The 6,000-nt window shown below is 42.0% G+C and overlaps 1 pseudogene; it reads right to left on the minus strand.

The window, feature by feature from the left end:
• The window catches only part of LOC114293204 (potassium transporter 4-like), a 51,746-nt pseudogene extending 45,964 nt beyond the window's left edge, over positions 1-5,782 (minus strand).
• Between the last annotated feature and the right edge of the window lie 218 nt (positions 5,783-6,000).

Below are 6,000 nucleotides of genomic sequence, written 5' to 3' on the forward strand. Positions count from 1 at the left end.
AATTTTTTAAATTAAAAAATTAGTTTTTTCAATAATTATTTTTTTAAATTGAATTTTAAAAAGAGTTTGGTTATAAGTCTTGAATAGAATTTTCAATAAAGTTTTGAGTTGTGTGTTTAATTATGAGTTATAAGTTTTTGAATTAAGTTTTGAAAACTCTTTCTAAAACTCATAATCAAACAGCTTTTCTTATTTCAAAACTCATTTCAAAAATTCAACACTCAATTCAAAATTTAATTCAAAACTCAATTCAAAACTCTTTTCAAAATTCATGACCAAACAAATTTTCTCTTTTCAAATCATAATTTCAAAACTCACAAACTCAAAACACAACTCCACACTCAAATCATAATTCTAAAACTAAACTAAACGCTACGCTACCTAAAATTTCAATTTTCCAAACTCAGAACACTACTCATATCTGAAAACATGGAACGAGGCACAAGTGCATAGATCCCATATACCTGTGATGGAGAGAAGGATCCCTCCAAGCGAAATCCATCCATCTTTACCAGTATCACTAATGAACTTGATGATATAATGTGGATAAATTGCATATACAATTTTTGGGTTCCAATATATGGTATCGTACAACCCAATAGCAAAAATTGATATCAACCAGATAATCACAATTGGTGCAAACATAAAAGCTACCCTGTGGATGCCATAATGCTATAATGCAAACAGGCCAACCAATATGACACAAGCAAGCAATAGCACTTCCCCCTACATAGAAGAAAGCAGTGACAATTAGGAAAGTACAGCCAGCACATTGTCTCAAAATATAAGCAGCAAAACTAAAATGACAACAAGTTACCATTTTTCAAATTTTGTACTCTATCTTGAAGCCCTGATACCGATGACAGAACTGCAATTAAAAAATATATATATATATATATAAGCCCAACATTAGACCTATTTAATCCATGAGAAAATTCACAAGATTCAAGGGAAGTTCCATACTTCAAAGTTATCAAATAAGAAACTAAGAACAACAAACCATTGCTAGGACCAGTGGCGGAGCCAGAAATTTAATATAGGGGGGTATAGCGATTCCGGGTCTTACCCCTTGTTGTACAGTGATCCGGACTTGGTTCCGTGGATGTTAGCAATTGTTTATATCTTGTTTACATCCTTTCGTACTTTGTATTTGAGTTATAGGATGTGTTGGGCGTGTTCTGAACAGGTAGGTTGAGTTTTGGTCTCTAGTGTAGTTGCCCAGGTTTTTGGTGTTACGTTCGAGCGGATCATTCTGTGCTCGAGAGGAGTTTGATTTTTGGTTGTTCGCTCGAGCGGGCCTTCTTGCGCTTGAGCGGGATTTACACACTCCCAGTATCTCGTGTCCCTGCAAAACTTCTACAGGTGTGTTTTTCACGCTCGAGCGGGTCGCGCTCGAGCGGGTATGTTGGCGCTCGAGCGAGTAGTGCTTTGTCTGTGAAAGTTCTGGGAGGGGGAAATCTACGCTCGAGTGGACTGGTTTTCGCACTCGAGCGGATGTATTTTATTCTTGTATCTTGGAACTCGAGCGGGCCTTCTTGCGCTTGAGCGTTTCCAGATTTTTGTGCTTGACGCTCGAGCGTTATATTCTCCGCTCGAGCGAAAATGTCGTATATCAGTGGGCAGCTGGGCATTTTTGAATCACTTTTTACATTAACTCTCTCTCTCTCTTACTTTCTAAAAGCACTTTTCAGAGCCTCTCTCTCTAGGATATCCTTTCTTTCTAGGGTTTGATCTAGTTAGAGTGTTCTCCTATCCTTCGTCCTTTGTAAAAAGCGTGTTGATCGTCGAGGGCTTCGTTTTGATCCAAAAAGTTTGGAGTTTGGAACACTTTGGTTTTGGTCTTCTTCTCCATTTGAGCTCTAACTTCGAGGTAGGGATATCCTACTCCTCCTTATGAGCTTTGTCTTTAAATTTTAACATTTTGATATGTTGTGGATTGTTGGGTAATTTTGAGAAAGTTTGGGTCTTTGTGTAATTTTACAAAAGATGGGATTTTATTTATATAAGCCTATATGCATGTTTAGCATGGAGAAATAAGATAAATGTTGGGTTATTGATAGAAATGGAACCTTAGGGTGATTTTGTTAATTATGGGAAATGCCCTAATGACATTGATGAATTAATTTGTGAAATTAATTTTGAGAAAAATGAGAAGTTGAATTGAAAACGTTGAAATTGGGAACATATGGGATTAAAGGGTGTAGTTGGATCATTTATCACTCACCTAGTTGAAATGTTGATACTTTATCCATTTGGTGCATTTATTTTCTGTTTAGAAATAACTGTTTTGGGCTATCGGTGGAGGATAGTCTTGATTGTTGTAAACAATGCATGATGATTAGGCAAACTAAAACTAATCAATTGAGTATGCTATCAAGTATAGCGGTTGGAATAATACACTAACTTTATGTATTGATTGATTGTGTATATGATCTATGTTTATATACATTATGTGTGGGAGGAGATAGGGGATGTACTCCACGGTTTAGGGGAAGATAGGGATGGACCTCTAAACCCGATATCGTGTGACATTGATACAGCACTACAATATGTATCAAGTGTGGATTATGGAAGTGTTTGAATTGATTTGATATAGCACTAAAATGTATATCGTTATCAATTGTGAAGTATAGAAGCGTTTCTATGTGTTATTGATACAGCACCAAAATGTGTATCCATCATGAATTTCGAAAGTGTTTTAAAGATGAGTCTAAATCTCATTAAGTTATTTGGCTAGGTTCTAAGCCTTGTTATCAAACTCAAAGTCGAATAAGAAATGGAAACTGAAGTGTGCCATGGGCATGATTGTCGTGAAACTGTAATACGACATACGTTGGAATACAAGGGTGGACTATCTATTGAATGCTATTATTTTAGTCATTGTTTATTGTTGGTTTAGTATATTTCTACTGGGCTGTGGCTCACCCTTTATGGGACATCATTTTCAGGTACCGGTAGCATGCCACATCCAAGGACATAGCTTGGGAGGCTAGAGACCGACAGACTGTTTCTGTTGTTTTTTTTTTTTTTTTTTTTGATGTATTGCATGTATATCAAGCCACGGGCTTTCTTTGTATAGAGTTAGTACTTTTTTTTTTTTGTAACCAAGTGTTGACTTGGAAAGTTGTAAGCCCATAGGGCATTTACTTTCATTGTCAACATGTAATACATTTTGTAATGATTACTCTGATGGAATATATTTATGCTTTATTTTCTTGTGTCTAAGCATGCTATTGTTGGATGATTTATGGGTTTATTTTAAGGGCGTTACAACTTGGTATTAGAGCGTACAGGGTTCGAATACCTTGGGTACGTGGGAAGTGATTGGTATCACAATGGGTTTGTCTCGCTTGTTAGAGACTTATGTGTGACATTATGTGTTTATTTGATAACATGTTTATGTGACTACTTGGGTATGGGATTTAGTTTCCAGGATGTTGATTGGATCCTTGGGTTTCTGTGAGTCTTGTTGGAAAAGCACTTGATCAATGCTGTTTCTAACCGGAACTCTAGTAACGCCTTGGGACTATCATTATCCGGAAATGAAATTCGTAAGTGCTTATGTGTTTATGTGCTTACGTGGAGTGAATTACAGTTGTCCATGTAATAGGACGCGAGTGTTTAGTTTTGGCACACTTATGTTCATCGTTACCTTTATTAGGATGTCAGGACGAGGAAGAGGTGGTAGACGTGGCAGACGTGGTAGGCAGGAGATGCCTTTATCGGATGATATTCCGGTACAGTAGGAGGGGGTTGGCCAGGCCAATGTGGCCGATCCAGCAGGTCAAGAGGCTATGGGCGCTTTAGCCCGAGGGATAGCCGATGCTTTGAGGGAGTCTATGGATATTCTCAGAGCTGAGAATCCAGTTCAGGCTCCAGTGCAGGCCCAGGTTGTTGAGGCAGGGCCTTCCTTCTTGAAGAGGGAGTTCTTCCGATCTAACCCGGACGAGTTTATTGGGGATCCAAAGGAGCCACTTAAGGCTGACGAGTGGTTGGAGCAGATGAGTAAGACGTTCGAGATGCTTGGCATCGAGGACGGGGCGTTGAAAGTGACCTTGGCATCTTTCCAGCTTAAAGGGGGTGCAGGTCAGTGGTGGAAATACATGAGGGGCCGTATTGCTGGCACGTGGGAGGCTTTTGTGGAGGCTTTTCAGGAGAAGTACTTATCTCCAGCAGTCAGGGAGAAGCTGAGAGATCAGTTTTGCCAGCTTTTACAGTTGAGTTCTTCAGTGGCCAAGTATGAGGCTGCTTTTACTAGCTTGTCCAGGTTCGCACCTGAACTTGTGGCGTCCGAGGAATGCCGCTATATCGAGTTTGAGAAGAGGTTGAGGCGCGGCCTCAAGATGAGAGTTGGGGTTCTATGATCCGAGACTATGGGCCCTTGGTTGATGCTGCAGCCCATATGGAGATCATGATGTAGGAGGAGGAGGGACAGAGAGGCTCCAAGAGGAGCCAAGATGGTCAGGGTGATGGCAGGAGATAGAGGGGTGCTAACCCTCAGCAGTCTCAGGAGGTGTTGCTAGATCGACCTTTCCAGTGCCGAGTGCAGGCTCGGGGAGAGGCAATCAAGGAGATTTCACCTGTTACAAGTGTGGTCAGCTGGGCCACAAGGCTTCGGTTTGCCCACAGAGGGGAGGAGGTCGGAGAGCTGCTTCATCTTTAGCTAGACTGTAGAGCCAGAGTCAGGGCAGGGGCCAGCCCTTGTCTTGTTATCAATGTGGTCAGCCTGGGCACCTGAAGAGGTTTTGCCCACAGTTGAGTGCCATTTCGGGCGCGTCTGGTTTTAGGCAGACGCAGGGTTTTCAACCAGCTCAGTCTGTGCAGGCCTCGAGGGCCAATCTGGGAGCTTCGTCATCCTAGTCTGTGCAGCAGTCGTATGCTCCGAGGGGTGAGCAGGTGGATCAGGGGCCTACTGGGCGCGTGTACGCCGTTACCGCGCAGGATCTCGTACCTGCTCCATCAATTGTGAGAGGTACTTTCTTGTTTTGTAACTCGGTTACTAGTGTATTGATTGATACGGGTGCATCTCATTCTTTTGTATCTGTTGCATTTGTATTTTTTTTAGGATTGGAGTTGGCATAGTTAGCATCTCCTATTTGTGTAGTGTCACCTATTGGGTGTGAGTTGATTTTGAAACAAGGATGTAGGGGCTATGATATAGAGGTCGCCGATCACTGACTTCCGTTTCCTTTTGTAGTGATGCCCATGTCGGGATTTGATGTTATTTTAGGTATGGACTGGCTATCATCATACCAGGCTATTATTGATTGCTACCGCCAGAGGGTCACAGTTTGTACCTTGAGCGGGGAGTGTTTCCATTTCTTGCGGGATCGGGTTGGTAGTGTGTTGCCACCGGTGTATGATTCGCAAGGGCGGAGTGAGCTTAGTGGTCTACTTGCTAGCTTTATGAGTAGTTAGTGTGATGAGACCCAGATTGAGTTACCGAGAGTGGTTTGCGAGTATTTGGATGTTTTTCGCGAGTATTTGGATGTTTTTCCTGAGGATCTTGTTAGTTTGCCACCACATCGAGAGATAGAGTTCTCCATTGATTTAGTGCCGGGCACAGCACCGATCTCTATGGCGCCTTATCGTTTTGCCCCAGCCGAGTTGAGTGAGTTGAAGATTCAGCTTCAGGAATTGCTAAATAAGGGCTTCATTCGCCCTAGTGTTTCACCATGGGGAGCACCGACCCTCTTTGCTAAAGAGAAGGAAGACCAAAATACCATTGTTTTTCCTCTCTTATCCATTGCGGAGGGCGGGGTTCGTTTTCCCCTTCATCCATTTCTTAGGGCTGTCCTCCATCATTGGGGTCTAATTCTTTCCCAACCCAATGTGAACTTCTTTCAAGTCATAATGGAAATTGTAGAGTTGATCCGGCGCCTTAGGATCAACCTTGGCATTTCGGCGATTTGGCACTGCTACGCCTTAGCCAAATCCTCCGGTCGACTCGGGCGCTATTTTCTCATGGCGAAGGACACCGACCATCACTTGGTTACCATG

Source organism: Camellia sinensis, chromosome 15 (genome assembly GCF_055761805.1).
Source record: "Camellia sinensis isolate YWXY chromosome 15, ASM5576180v1, whole genome shotgun sequence".
NCBI classification, from domain to species: domain Eukaryota; kingdom Viridiplantae; phylum Streptophyta; class Magnoliopsida; order Ericales; family Theaceae; genus Camellia; species Camellia sinensis.